A 16,382-nucleotide genomic window follows, 5' to 3' on the forward strand; every position below is an offset into this window, starting at 1 on the left:
CTTTTCCGGTCCCCGCGCGGGGCGGAGGTGTCCCCCCCCTTATTCCCCCCAGCTTCCCGCGCCACTTCCAGCTTTCCCCGGTCCCCGCGCGGGGCGGAGGTGTCCCCCCCCTTATTCCCCCCAGCTTCCCGCGCCACTTCCAGCTTTCTCCGGTCCCCGCGTGGGGCGGAGGTGTCACCCCCCTTATTCCCCCCAGCTTCCCGCGCCACTTCCAGCTTTCCCCGGTCCCCGCGCGGGACGGGTGATGGTAGTGGGGTGTTCCCCGCTTACCCCGGCTTCCCGCGATACCAGCGTGGGACGGGTTATGGTAGTGGGGGGTGTCCCCGCTTACCCCGGCTTCCCGCGATACCAGCGCGGGGACGGGTGATGGTAGTGGGGGGGTGTCCCCCGCTTACCCCGGCTTCCCGCGATACCAGCGCGGGACGGGTGATGGTAGTGGGTGTTTTCCCGGCTTCATGCGCCACTTCCCGCTTTCCAGATCCCCGCGCGGGGTGGGAGATGGTGTTCCCCTCTTACCTCCTTGGTCTCCGCTTCCCCGCGGGTCCCGTGGCTGTCCGCGCGGGGGGGGGGCGAGTGGGGCAGTGGTGGTGGTGGTGCTCGGTCCGCGCGGCCTTTCCTCTTCTTCCCCTGTCGTGTGTGTGTGAGTGTGTATGGGAAGAGTGTGTGTGTGTGTGTGTGTGTGTGTGTGTGGTATGCATACATGGGAGAGAGTGTGTGTGGTGTGTGGTGTGTGTCTGTGCATGCATGCATGGGAGTGTGTGTGTATGGGTGTGTGTGTGTGTGTGTGTGTGTGTGTGTGTGTGTGTGTGTGTGTGTGTGTGTGTGTGTGTGTGTGTGTGTGTGTGTGTGTGTGTGTGTGTGTGTGTAGGATACCAGAAGTGTCACCCCACCACCCCACCCCGTCACTCACCAGTCACCCCATCCAGTCCCACCCCATCCAGTCACCCCGTCACCCCACCTAGTCACCCCGTCACCCCGTCACCCCACCCAGTCAACCAGTCACCCCCCCACCCCCCGCCACCCCACCCAGTCAACCCAGTCACCCCATCACCCTCACCCAGTCCACCCCGTCACCCCACCCAGTACCCCAGTCACCCCAGCCCTAGCCCTCTCTCGCCCTCTCTCCCCCTCCTTCCACCCTCTCTCTCTCGCACCCCGCTCACACCCTTCTCTCTCACACCCTTTCTCTCTCACACCCTTTCTCTCTCACACCCCCACTCACACCCTCTCTCCTCACAAAACCCTCTCTCACCCTCACACCCTCCCTCTCTCACACCCCCTCTCAAACACCCCAAACTCTCAACGCCCTCTCACACAAACCCACCTCACACACCCTCTCTCTCACACCTCTCTCTCTTCTCTCAACACACCCTCCTCCTCACTCTCTCGCACTCACACACCTCTCTCACTCTCTCTCTCCCTCCAACACACCCTCTCCTCTCTCAAACCCTCTCTCCTCTCTCTCCCTCTCTCTCTCACACCCTCTCTCTCTCACACCCTCTCTCTCTCACACCCTCTCTCTCTCACACCCTCTCTCTCTCACAACCCCCCTCACACACCCTCTCTCTCACAACCCTCGCTCTCTCACACCCTCTCGCTCACAACCCTCTCTCACACCCAACTCTCACACACCCTCTCTCTCACACCCTCTCTCTCTCACACCCTCTCTCTCTCACACCCTCTCTCTCTCGACACCCGCTCTCTCTCATCAAACCACTCTCTCTCTCTCACGATCACCCTCTCTCTCTCTCTCACACCCTCTCCTCTCTCTCTCTCCACACCCTCTCTCTCTCCTCTCTCACACCCTCTCTCTCTCTCTCACACCCTCTCTCTCTCTCTCACACCCTCTCTCTCTCTCTCACACCCTCACTCTCTCTCACACAACCCTCTCACTCTCTCTCACTACCCTCTCTCTCTCTCTCGACACCCTCTCTCTCTCCACACACCCTCTCTCTCTCTCTCACACCCTCTCTCTCTCTCTCACAACCCTCACTCTCTCTCACACAACCCTCTCTCACTCTCTCAACACCCTCTCTCTCTCTCTCTCTCACCCTCTCTCTCCCCGACCCCTCTCTCTCCCCCACACCGCTCTCTCTCTCCCCTCACCCTATCTCTCTCCTCACACCCTCTCTCTCTCACCCCTCACCCTCTCTCTCTCCCCCTCACCCTCTCTCTCTCTCCCCCTCTCTCTCTCTCTCTCTCCCCCTCACCCCTCTCTCTCTCTCTCTCTCCCCCACACCCTCTCTCTCTCCCCCTCACCCTCTCTCACTCTCTCTCCCCTCACCCCTCTCTCTCTCCCCCCACACCCTCTCTCTCTCCCCCCACACCCCTCTCTCTCTCCCCCCACACCCTCTCTCTCTCCCCCCACACCCTCTCTCTCTCCCCCCACAACCCTCTCTCTCTCCCCCCACAACCCTCTCCCTCTCTCCCCCACACCCTCTCTCTCTCCCCCCACACCCTCTCTCGTCTCTCCCCCACACCCTCTCTCTCTCCCCCACACCCTCTCTCTCTCCCCCACACTCTCTCTCTCTCCCCACACCCTCTCTCTCTCTCCCACACCCTCTCTCTCTCTCTCCCACACCCTCTCTCTCTCTCTCCCACACCCTCTCTCTCTCTCTCCCACACCCTCTCTCTCTCTCTCCCACACCCTCTCTCTCTCTCTCCCACACCCTCTCTCTCTCTCTCTCCCACACCCTCTCTCTCTCTCTCTCCCACACCCTCTCTCTCTCTCTCTCCACACCCTCTCTCTCTCTCTCTTCCCACACCCTCTCTCTCTCTCTCTCCCACACCCTCTCTCTCTCTCTCCTCCCACACCCTCTCTCTCTCTCTCTCCCCTACACCCTCTCTCTCTCTCTCTCCCACACCCTCTCTCTCTCTCTCCCCCACACCCTCTCTCTCTCCCCCACACCCTCTCTCTCAAACCCCCTCTCTCTCTCTCTCTCTCTCTCTCTCACCCTCTCTCTCTCTCACCCTCTCCCTGTGTCTGTCTCACACTCTGTTTCTGGATCTCTTATTTACCCTATATATCTTAACTGCCCTATACTACACCAAAATAACCTATTATGCTTTCTTCTAGATCTGACTCAAGCTTACACAGAAGACATCGGAACCCCCCCTAACCCAGAAGACAGGTAGGAACACCTAACATTGCGAGAATGAGGGTACCTGGACATTGAGGAACTGCGGATCAGGTAAGATCCCAGGTGGGATTGCTGCTTTAGATATTGTGAAGCGGGGATGTCCAGACACTGGTTAAGGGGTTCAGGAAACTAGTCATTCACACCTGGCTTTTATTTCTAGATCCAACACACACACACGTAACAAGGACTAATTGTAGTATAATGTAATACAATAAAGACATTTATGTCAAAAACGAATGTTGTTCTGGCTAGGAATTTATTAAATGTATTTTATTTATATATTTTATTTTAAAGCGGGGTTGGGGGCGGGACTAGGGTTGGGGGCGGGGTTGGGGGCGGGACTAGGTGGCGAGTAGATTTTTTGGTTGGGCGAGTAGATTTTTGGGTGATTTGTCGAACACTGTATATATATATATATGTATATATATGTGTGTGTGTATATATATATATATATATATATATTTTATACCCCAAGCTATGAGCTTTGAAGACTACAGATTTCATTATTTTTCAACATTATTCTCACTTTTCATGGGTCTCTCCTAAAGCAACTAATTACAGCTTTATTCATATGCTGTTTATGCCCAATACTGGGTAGCACTGGTTCAAGAACTTTGTTCTACCCCTTCTACAGGCATACCCCGCTTTAAGTACACTCACTTTAAGTACACTCGCGAGTAAGTACATATCGCCCAATAGGCAAACGGCAGCTCACGCATGCGCCCGTCATCACGTCCTGAACAGCAATACCGGCTCCCTACCTGTACCGAAGCTGTGCGCAAGCGGGGAGACTATAGAGCCTGTTACAAATGCATTATTTACATCAGTTATGCACGTATATAACGATTACAGAACAGTACATGCATCAATAAGTGGGAAAAAGGCAGTGCTTCACTTTAAGTACATTTTCGCTTTACATACATGTTCCGGTCCCATTGCGTACGTTAATGCGGGGTATGCCTGTATGATATAAATAACCCGGTAGCTCAAGTATTTCTGGACATTTTTCAAGATGTATGGAAAACAATTATTCTGTTTTGGGGGCTATAGCCCATATTTATACATATTTTGTATGACAAAAATGAAATACATTTATCTATTGGTGACACCTGAGATTTTTTTTTTATAATGGAATCATCTGAAGAAAACAGTGAAGCAAGAAGTTTTAAAGACAGAGATACCTATGTATACAAATGTGCTGATAATGTAGACAAAAAGCCTTGCATGTCTTTGAAGGCACTGAGCAGTCTCCATGTGATGGATCTGTCCATGAACTTCTCCAAGTTAGAAAAAGCCTTATTCCTTAATGTGAGACTCTGGTGGGACATCACTACCCTCAAAAACTATCTTAAAACAAAGAGGATACCCAGAGGACTATGTGTCAAAAAAGCACCATCTTTTGGCTTTCAATCAAAGGAATTTGATGACAACTGGGTGAAGATCTTGGATGACTGCTCAGCAAAATTGATGGAGTTGATTATTCAATCTCAAACCGAAGGAAAAATCCTCCTAGAACAAACAATCAAAACCCTTCAATCCAACATTGATCAATTCCAAGACATGGAAGATTTTGATACCTTTGACAACAAACTCCTAAAAAACATCAATACTATGGAGAAAGAAGTTATGCTGAAGAAGCAAAAAAAGTTCGAGAGAGAGATCGTTCTGACTATGAACAAAGACAATTGTACATCTGGCAAAAGCCATCGCCTGTAAGAAATCCTAATCGCTATGAAAATACATCTAGATGGGGTGGATCCAGAGATGCAGAGCATCCTAAAAGGTCTACACCTAGGAAGTCCATCCTCAAGAAGAAACATACAGAATGTCCAGTGTATCTGATGCTTCTGATAGCGACAACAGATATCAAATGGTATAAAATGCAAACAGAAAAAATAGGTGCACTTAAACACGGAATCCAACAAATATACACATTGGTATCTAATGACTATATCCTAAATGGTGGGAGAGTGGTGAGTGTAATACCTGGAATGGGGATGAGGCTATAGCTGTTGCCACAAGGCCAGTTGCTGCGGCTGGCTGGTGCTCAAACCTCCCTGATGAAGCCAACTTGATTGGTGAAACGCGTAGGAGGAGGAGCCAACTACGGGTCACAGTCTGATCAGTAACAGAGCAAGCAGACATACACTCATTGTGAGCTCTGAAGGACTGCATTAAGCCTAATTGGCCTGAGACACCGGCCTGCCTTAGAACACAGCCCATCACGAACGGGAATACCGACATATCCGGTAACTGACGTCACACCCCGAGTCCTGTGCCCCACGTCACTTCCGGTATCGGGGAAGAGGTTTGAGCACCAGCCAGCCGCAGCAGCAACCAGCTTAATGGCAGTGATTTGTGAGCCTACTGAGACCATCATCCAGGAGACCACATCACTTACTTAGTGACACAGCAGCACGGTCAAATTCGGCAAGCTACCACCTCAACCCATCCAGCACCATCTGTCGGGGAAAGGCTTTTGAGCTTTACAGGAAAGCAACCGTGTTCTGAACAGCCACTTCTGGCACACCGGCAGCAGTCCCACTGATTTCAGGCAAAGTCATTTGTGGTTTTTTTAAATAATTTTTCTTGTTGTATTTATGCTTTCAATTATGCACTGCATATTTTATATTTTTGCTATTTTCTACATATAAAATTTGTTTTTCATTCATTGCTTCTTTGCGCTTTTTCTTATATTTCTCTCTCTGAGGTCTTCAAAAGAACTATTCATCCCAAGGGCAGTACAAACGACACAGGGTCATCCCTTAAGATTAGAGGAAAGGAGATTTCATCAGTAAGAAAGAAAGAAAAGGGCTCTGTACAATAAGGGCAGTTAAAATGTGGAATTCATTACCCATGGAGACACTGATGGCAGATATAATAGATATCTTCAAAAAAAGGTTGGACATCTTTTTAGAAAGGAAAGGTATACAGGGATATACCACATAAGTAAATATGGGAAGGATGTTGATCCAGGAAGAAATCTGATTGCCATTATTTCGAATCAGGAAGGAATTAATGTTTCCCCTTATGAGATATTAGATGATATTTCACTGGGTTTTTTGTTTGTCTTCCTCTGGATCAAAATACTGTAAGTACGGATATAGGATAACGTATCTATTTAGCATAGGTTGAATTTGATGGACATGTCTTTTTTTTTTTCAACCTCATCTACTATGTAACTAAGTAATAGTTAAGATAAGTAGTCCTTTTGAGGATTACTTTGAAACCAACTGTATTGAACCCTACATAAAAGTATAAAATGCCTGTAAACCACAATGTGCCGAAATGAGTAAAGATTGTAAATGTGTCAAACTGTAAGAACTTCTAGGATTAGCAGGATACTGAGGCATGGATACAGCGTATAAACAATACTGTACAATACAGAATTCCTATCAGAAAAACGGTCGGCCGAGTATATACCCTGTGGCAAAGAAAATGACAGAACAGATAGGACCTTTTTATGAATAGGCAGTCGCAAGAAGGATATAATCTCCAGACAGAAAATAGGGTCATGGCACTGACTGAATCCAAGATATTATGTATAATGGGCCATGGAAGGATTGTCCATACAGACAGTGACTGGCATAGAGCATTTAATTATAGTAAGCAAAACTGTGGAAAATCAAATGGTTGTCCTCCACTAGTATAAAAGTAGGTGTGACAGTAGACCAGATTAGGGTATGATCAAAGAGGCATATCAAAATATATCCAAGGAACACATCATCGATTAATTGACAAAGGTATCAGTAATATCATACACTCAATAACGACATTAGCACAGGGTACGGCCCTGTTCTGAGCAAATATGTTAACCTGAGTTGTTAAGGCTATGGACGTCCGGAGCAAAGTTCATGTCATGTTCCAGATCTCGAGTTGAGCAAAGGGTTTAACTAAGTGACCCTTACTCAAGAGAATATTGAAGTATTTCACCATGTATTTTTGTCACATTGGCTGTAGCATTGGGCTTTTCTGTCTTTTGTTGTATACGTGTTGCCTGTATCGGGAGTGACGAAGACATCCGACGTCAACAATTGACAATCATGGGTGATACATTTCTACAGAGAGGTTCTAACCGTTCTTATGTACAGACAAGCATGACAAAAGCCCTGAAATGTAACAGAGACAATGAAAAGATTTGTGGTGGACAAAGTATATAAAATTCACCAGAAGCGTGCATGCAATTCTACCTATGTTGTATGTTTGATTAAATGCCCATGTGAACTGTATTATGCGCGTGAGAACCAGTGACTGTTTGAGGAATTGTATTTTATTGTATGTCTTTATTTATATACTGTAGCGCCAAAAGTGTACTCCGCGCTTCACAAAGAATACAGTACAGGGAATTAAAATATATTAAGTTCAGCAAAATCAGACAATAGGAAAGGAAATCCCTGCACCAAAGAGCTTACAATCTAAGAGGTTTGAGGGGAAACTTACAGAGACAGCAGTTGAGGGAATGAGTGCAGTGGCTGTCAGTGCTTTGCCTCTGTGACTGGGTGTGGGACAATAGCCATGAGTGCAGGCTATTGGCAGGGCTTGACAAATGCACTCACCTGGAACGTGTGCATTTTAGCCGCAGGCGACCTATAACACTCCGGTATTCTCCTTATGCTATCTCTGTAGCGTAGGAAGAATGGAGCTGAGAACTGTGCGGCCTGCTTGCGCAGGGTAAGAAGAGCTTTGTGTGGCCGAGGCCTCATCCAATAGGAGCGTAGGAGGGGCAGGGCGCCGTAAGGCAGAAGCCACAAGAGTGTTGCAGGGAGCGTGGCTGCGCACTGTGGCAGCGGGTGACAGATGGCGTGTGCTGCTGATGGCATTGCGGGACTGGCGGAAACATGAGGCGGAGGCAGTGACTGGAGCAGGTACCGGGGGAAGGGGACACGGAGGCCCGGCCAGCGCTGACAGTTGTGCCTGACCTCGGCTGTCTTGGCGCCGCCAGCTCCATGTTTGGCTACCAGGCCTCAGGTTTGAGATGCAAGGTGAGGGGGGGGGGGGTGATCTGAGATGCAAGGGGGGGGAGGGGAGTGATCTGAGATGCAGGGGGAGGGGAGTGATCTGAGATGCAAGGGGGGGAGGGGAGTGATCTGAGATGCAAGGGGGGGAGTGATCTGAGATGCAAGGGGGGGGAGTGATCTGAGATGCAAGGGAGGGGGGAGTGATCTGAGATGCAAGGGAGGGGGGAGTGATGTGTAGGGAGGGGGGAAAGGGTGTTGTGTGAGGAGGGAGAGGGTGATGTGTGAGGTGCAGGAGGGGAGAGGGGTGTGTGTTGGAGTGTGGGTGAACTGGTAAGGGGAGAGAGGGAGGAGAGAGGATGGGGGAAGAGGGAGGAGATGCAGAATTGTAGGCTTGTACCACTACAGATGTGGCAGATTGTTTTGGGAAAAGAATGGTGCCAAGAGACGCAGAATTTTATTAGGAATTCTATTTTTTTTATTGGTGGCGGGCCAGGTGGCGAGTAGCTTTTTGGGTAATTTGTCAAGCCCTGACTATTGGGATGTATGATTTGTGAGGTAAGTTTTAAATTTAGGCAGTATTAGATCAATGAGATAGGTTAACACCGTTAGCAAGGGAATAGGTGGCAGGGAGGTGAGGGTGAGAGCAGGTCAGCATATGGCTGGGTTCAGAGTCCAGATCTTCTTGTATTGTTCGCCTCCAATTTAAACTCCAGTATTAAAACTCCAAAGACACTTTATATGCAACACTTTAAGATGTAACACAGCCAACGTAAAACATTTTATAAGTAAATAAATGGCACAGCCAAGATAGACTCACTTAAGTACTCTAGTACATTCACTTCTTGACTAATAATTAAGGGAGGAGTCTGCCTATTCTATGCAGACACACATACCAGGGAGCGTGTTAATTAGATCAGAGTTGTAGATGAGGGTAGATTGATAGGATTCAGACAAACATACCTGCGTAAAGAAATGAAATCAGAATGTTAGACCAGGGATTCAGTATGCATCCATGTTTAAAGATACTAAAAGATATAGAAAACATCCACAGATGATAACTCCAGTATTAACTCCACAGACACTTTATACACAACACTTTTAAATGTAACACAGCCAACCTGTATAACCTCTGTTCATTTAATGTAACCATGTATTGTTATCATAACTCTGTGCCCAGGACATACTTGCAAACGAGAGGTAACTCTCAATGTCCTACTTCCGGATAAATAATAAATAAATAAACATTGATGCCGTCTGTCGCAGGTATATTTTATTTCTTTGTGTTGTGACAAACTAATGATTTGCGTTGGAATTTGACCTTTAATACATAGAGCCTTATGTATGAATCTTGCTTGTGCCGTATTCTGTGACATCTGCGTTTGCCTGCGACAACGTGAGCGATTGATGGCACACGTGGTATGAGTTGGGGCGCGGTTACACTTGCATATTGGCGTAGGTCTATGTATTAAGGAATGTGCAGCTTGCACAACAATTGACGGTTTTACACGTTGGTTTTCTCTATCACCTTAAAGGAGGCATAAATCTTTTTCTTAGCGCAGAATATTAGTGCCGCCTGCGCCAAATTCTACAACTGCAGAAATACACGTCATAAATATGTTGCGTTTCAGAAACACACACACACAAAGCCATTTTTATTTTACGGAACTATATCTATATATCTCTATATCCACACACACACACACACGCCCTTCTTTATACATCGAGCTCCAGGTCTTTGTGTATTCCTTTAGCACTCACTGGGAAGTCTATATGAGAGTTGTACTAAGGTTTATTAAATTGTATCACATTGTATTAAGGTTTGTCACAGTGTAACACATTGGGCCGCTTTTATCAAATGTACACTTTTGTTATTTCACCTAGATTAATATCACGTGAGGATTAGTTGTGATTTTTGTGTGTAGAGATCGTTTCTACATAAACCTACAGTATATAGGTATATATATTTACACATTTATTGATGATCTTCAGCCCGTATCAAATATATATATATATATATATACACACACACACACACACACACACACACACACACATATCACATCACCCAAAATCTTCTCCTGAAGAAGACTCAGCACTACAACAGTAGTGAGTAGTGATCAAAAAGCTTTGTAATGGACATACATAATAACCAACGTTTCGGTCTATCGTGGGTCCTTCCTCAGGGCAGTGTACAGTCATATATACAGTGAGGGGGAACCCAAAAGTGAAAACCTGAACACACCCCTGGGGTCATGGTGCCTGAACCTAGTTGCCTAACAACCCAGTGTAAACAACCAATTAACCATGAAAGCAGTGCGATCTCCAGTGTTGTTCCCACAGCACAAAAGACTATACAAATATAAAACATATAATATGGGAATATTGCATAGTTAACAACAGGTTGAAGGCACAACATAATCGCAACATTGTGTCATCGGGTCCGCGAGAGTAAACGGCGTTTGTAGCAGGCAGGGAGAGACACATTGTATCCATAATAAAGTCTGAACCATCACTATTGTCTTTGATTTATTAACTGCTGCCAGAGTAACCATGGGTAGGATGTTAATCCAGGGAGAAATCATTTGGATAATGTTCCAGGGGGGTTTGTTGTTCGCTCTGCTCCTGTTTTAACTCTGCTCTCTCTAAGGCCAAACAACACTATTTTGTTCTCATTAGTCAACATTCACAAATCCAAACCTCACCATCTTTTCTCTGTATTTGACTCCCTCCTCCGACCTTTTCCTCCACTTCTGATCCTTCCTTCACTTCTTAATCATTTGTAGACTACTTTAAAGACAAGGTGGATGCTATCCACAAGGCGATTCCTTCTGTCCTTTCCCCTTCCTCTCAGCTTCTACCTAAACCTCCTCCTTCCACTCTTGCCTCCTTTTCTCCTGTTAGAGTTAGAAGTTTCTAAGCTGAACTTCTCTTCTCCCTCTACCACAGGGGTCGCGATCTTTTTTCTCTGTGCCCCCCCCCCCTCCCTTACCTTGATTCTGGCGTCATGACGTCATGTTGTCATAGCAACATGATGTCACATGACCCTACCGCGTTGCCATGGCGACGCGTCACCAGGAGCGTCTGAATCAAGGTACGTAAGGTTTACAGAGGCGCCGCAGCTCCCCTGGCATTAATTTAAATGTATTCTGGAAGTGTGCGGGGGCCTCTGTAAACCCCGCGCCCCCCGCAGCGAATCTCACACGCCCCCACTTTGCGCACTGCTGCTCTACCACATGCCTTCTCGATCCTAACCCCTCACACCTTTATCAGATCTTACTTCTGTCTTTGTCCCCGCTCTCACCCACATCTTCAATTTCTCCTTGACCTCTTGTACTTTCCCTTCTTCCTTTAAGCATGCAGTGGTCACACCTATTCTCAAAACAACCTAGACCCTACGTGCCTTACTAACTACCACCCTCTATCCCTCTTGCCATTTACCTCCAAATTGCTAGACCATCTCATGTTCTCCCGTATGGTCAACTTTCTTAATTCCCATACGCTCCTGAACCCTTTACACTCTGGCTTTCGTACAGCTCACTCAACAGAGACTGTGTTTACTAAAGGAGCCAATGATCTACATGAAATAAAATCCCACGGTCACTTTTCCCTACTAATACTACCTGCTCGCTCTACAGCTTTTGATACTGTCGATCACTCTTCTTCATATTCTAAACTCGCTTGGTATCTGCAACAAAGCTCTATCCTGGTTTTCATCTTTCCTTTCCCATTGTACATTTTCTATCTATATTGCTAACGTGTCTTCATCTTCTGTTGATCTGTCTATTGGTGTAACCTCAGGGCTCTGTTCTGGGATCTCTCTCTCTCTCTCTCTCTCTCTCTGCCTCTCTCTCTCTGCCTCTCTCTCTCTCTGCCTCTCTCTGCCTCTCTCTCTCTCTCTGCCTCTCCCTCTCTCCCTCTCTCCCCCTCTTCCCCTCTCCCCCTCTCCCCCTAGGAGATCCCTCTCCCCCTCTCCCCCTAGGAGATCCCTCTCCCCCTCTCCCCCTAGGAGATCCCTCTCCCCCTCTCCCCCTAGGAGATCCCTCTCCCCCTCTCCCCCTAGGAGATCCCTCTCCCCCTAGGAGATCCATCCAAAATGTGGCTTCTAGAATAATTTCCCTTTCTCGTCTCCTGCGCTCTACCCATAAATGTCTCCTCGCCACCCCTTTCATCTCTACTGCTCTCTCTCGCCTTAAAACCTTTTCCCTCACTGCACCTTACCTGTGGAAGTCCGTCACACTCAGTATACAACCTCTCTACCCACCTTTTAAGACAAACCTTAAAACTCACCTCTTAAATGAAGCATTCCAATAGCCTGAAAAAAACAGACGTGACACCTGCTCAACCGTAGGTAAATAAGTAGTGGTTAGGGTTGGTGCATAAGGGGAATGTACTTAAGGTAGTGTCGAAGAAACAAAACTCCACTCATTTTAGGGCAAGAGTGTGCCAGAGGCTGATGTTTATTGCGGAAGAGATACATATAATAGTCAGAGCTGAGTCTGAATAACATAGACATTAAATCTTTATTCTTAACAGTCTATCTTATACCAAAGGGAAGGAGGCGTGAATGCATAAATTGTCAGTGTCTCACAACACTGGGAGTCACTTTGTGATTTTATTCCTTAAACAGCTGCTATCTACCCACAATACATTTCTTCAGCAAGACAAGTTCTTACCCACAACCCACTTTTATAGCAACACCTGAAGTTTTATTCTGCAGCAGAAAGAAAAATCCTGTCCAAGAAAAGTTTCCTGAGGCCGGGAGATGACAGGAAAGACCCAAACTTTACATGCACTTGAAATGCCCTGACTATGACAATACCATAGTACCTTATAGATAGGCTGAGTCACAAGTTACATATGAGGCTATACCGGATACAGGCAGTCCTCGGTTATCCGACACAATGCGTTACTCAAAATGGCGTCGGATAGCGAAACGTTGTAAAGCGAAACACGGTTTCCCATATGAACACTGTTTAAATGAAAGGTTCCGTTTCTGAAGGCATTTTTTTTTTTTTTTTGACATTTTTATTAGGAAACAGGCAAGTTTACAGGCAAATTTCACATCACAGTATCCTAATACACTTTGATTTTCAAATTTTCCATGTTGGAGGGGGGGGGGTGTACCGCCAAGAGTGGCGCGACCTCTGGGTCACCGGGTGACCAGGGGAGCGAGAGGTCTGAAAAAGAGAGGGGTGGGGATGGGGGGGGGGGCCTCCCCTGTGCCGCTGACCCTGGCGTCCTTCAGGTTATGGCCTGAGTGGTCATAGTTTCTCCTATCGGATTCTCTCGGGTGTCAGTGAGTCTCCCAGGGCTCCCAGATTTTGTAATGACTTGTAGTCTTGCGTTTGAGAAACGCCGTCAGACGTTCCATAAGCATTACGTCGTCTATTCTTCTCTTAACCGCCTGAATGGAGGGGGGAGAGATCTTTTTTCAGGAGAATGCCACAGCACACCTAGCCGCGGTAAGGATGGAGGAGATTAGTTTTCCTACCGGGCGGTCAATTTCATCTATTGGCCTGCCCAGGAGGAAGGTCAGTGGATCTAGGGCTAATGTGAGGCTAGTTACCCCTTGGATTAAAGTTTGGATAGAAAGCCAAAATTTTTGGATTTTTGGGCATGACCACCAAATGTGGGCCATGTCTCCTCCTGAAGGAATTTTTAATGCTAAAATACACAAAATATTTTACGCAGACAATAAGATATGCAGCACACACATAAATTATATAGTGCATATACTGTGTTATATATATATAATATAACATAATATATAATATAAAAATATAAAATATATAGTATAATATATATTATATACACATAAACAACTTTGCAAAGCGTCGTAAGAGCGTTGGATAAGCCGTTTTGGCATTGTAAAAATGAACATTGCAGACGCACTTACCAGAACTCCCTCCTACTGTCTCTGTATGTTCTACCTACCTACCAATTAGACTGTAAGCTCCTCGGGGCAGGGACTCGTCTTCCTTAATGTTACTTTTATGTCTAAAGCACTTGTTCCCATGATCTGTTATTTATATTATCTGTTATTTATTTGATTACCACATGCATTACTACTGTGAAGCGCTACGTACATTAATGGCGTTATATAAATAAAGACATACAATACAATACAACATAGGTATGTATTGCATAGCGTTGGATAAGCCATTCGTTGTAAAACGAAGCGTTGTAAAACGAGGACTGCCTGTATTGATTGCCTTAGGGTTGGAGAGCAGGACTGTCCAGGTGTGTAGAAATTAGACAATGAACATTAATAAAAACAATACTTTGATAATAATGTAAATTTAAATTAATTGGGGATAGCCTGCAGTGAAAATCACGGTAGAATAAAAATCTGTGTTGCTTATTATTTCGTTATCAAATAATACAAAGACAAATTCTAAAAAATGCTACTCGCCAAACAAAAAAAGTGACTCCCCCCCCTCCCTCCCCCAAAAAATAATTTATCGCACTGTACAACTGAGCATGCACATGAATATATATAATACACACACTGAATTATTATTCAGGACGGCAGGGTAGGAGCGCGCTCTAGCAGTGTGACCCGGCACGTCCAGTGCCTGCTGCTAGAGCAAGCGCGTGCGCGCTTCTACCTTGTGCAGTACTGCCTGCTCTGCTCAGAGTTTATTTTGCTGCCCGCTGCCGCAGCATACCTGTATCTCCCTCGCCCGACTCCTAATCAGGTAGGGGGGTGGGGGGGGGGGTGAGATGATGATCTGGGGTGGGGAAGACAGTATGATGAGGGTTGCTGGGGGAGATATATGATGATGAGGTGCTGGGCGAGATATATGATGATGATGAGAGGTGCTGGGGGAGATATATAATGAGGGGTGCTAGGCGAGATATATGATGATAATGGTGACGAGTGCTGGGGAAGATATATGATGATGAGGGATGCTGGGTGAGATATATGTTGAGGAGTGTTGGGGGAGATATATGATGATGATGGGTGCTGGGGGAGATATATGATGATAAGGGGTTCTGGGGGAAATAATAATTGGTTCTTGTATAGCGCTAGTTTTACGTAGCGCTTTACAGAGACATTTTGCAGACACAGTCCCTGCCCCATAGAACTTACAATCTATATTTTTGGTGCCTGAGGCATAGGGACTTAAAGTGACTTGCCCAAGGTCACAAGGAGCCGACACTGGGAATTGAACCAGATTCCCCTGCTTCAAACTCAGTGCCCTCTCCTGATGATGGTGATGATGATGAGGTGGCCTGAATCTGTTTTCCTTCCTTCTCACTTTACAAGTTGTGCAGGCCTGACATAGTGGTTTCTCCCTCCCCCTTCTTCAAACTTTTGTAACTCAAACCTGATTAGTGGGTCACAAAATTTCAAATTCGAGTCTACACAGACACAAAAGCGGCAGAGTGCCGAGGGGGGGGGGGGGCAGCAACAGCTTCTCCCAGTGCTGTGTCAGGAACAGCAAAACACCAGCACAATAACTTCACTGACATCACTGCCCACCTGTTACCTCATCGGATTCCGTCACCGGCTGCTCGTGTCCTCCTCTGCTCTAACCTTTTGTTATATTCCAGCTCTACTGCTTGTGTTAATGTGTCGCACTTCCTTAGTGTGCATATTGTGTGTGTTGGTGTCTCCTGTACCGGGTGGGGTATCAGTCACAGCTTCCAGCTGACCTATCCTGATGTTTTCTCTCATGCACAGTGGGGAGGTTGTGATACGTGGGGTTGTCGTGGTGGTGTTATAGTGCGTGTGTGTTTCTGCAGACTCTCCGGGAAAGTCAGGGGCTGGGATTGTATTTCAAATGATCCGCCATTTTCACCTCGTCATCCTCACTAACCTCCTTCGCATCAGCTGCCCTCCCTCCCCCATGGGAGAGTATGTGTAGCCAGAGACACAAACACATAGGAGAGGTAGGAGACGCTCGGTGATTGGGCGAGCCACACCGGACGTCACTACTGAGGGCGGGACTGTTGGCAACGGGGCGCTGCGATTGGTCCAAGGGAGGAGGTTTGGGCATCTGCAGAAGGGTTGGGATTGGCTGCAGCAATACAGACACTTATTGGAGACGAGGCCGCCTTGCCAGCTCCCAAAATCCACTCGCCTCGGGCAAGCGGCCGAGTGGGTTTTTGTCGAGTCCTGGTTATTATTATAGTCCTGCTCTCCAGCCCTAGGGCTATCAATATCCGGTATAGCCTCATATGTAACAGCCTATCTATAAGTTACTATAGTATTGTCACAGTCAGGGCATTTCGAGTGCATACAAAGTTTGGGGCTTTCCTGTCATCTCCCGACCTCAGG

General features: G+C 46.9%; 1 protein-coding gene across 7 annotated transcripts in view; it reads left to right on the forward strand.

The window, feature by feature from the left end:
- The window catches only part of LOC142467357 (uncharacterized), a 70,840-nt gene that overhangs the window by 18,503 nt on the left and 35,955 nt on the right, over window positions 1-16,382 (forward strand). Inside the window, exon 1 of one of the 7 annotated variants that reach the window (XM_075572943.1) lies at window positions 2,997-3,191. The exons of the other annotated variants lie outside the window; for them this stretch is intronic. The gene's annotated coding sequence lies outside the window, so the exon portion shown is untranslated. Of the gene's footprint in view, window positions 1-2,996; window positions 3,192-16,382 lie in introns of those variants that run through there. 7 annotated transcript variants of the gene reach the window in all.

Source organism: Ascaphus truei, chromosome 16 (assembly GCF_040206685.1).
Source record: "Ascaphus truei isolate aAscTru1 chromosome 16, aAscTru1.hap1, whole genome shotgun sequence".
NCBI classification, from domain to species: domain Eukaryota; kingdom Metazoa; phylum Chordata; class Amphibia; order Anura; family Ascaphidae; genus Ascaphus; species Ascaphus truei.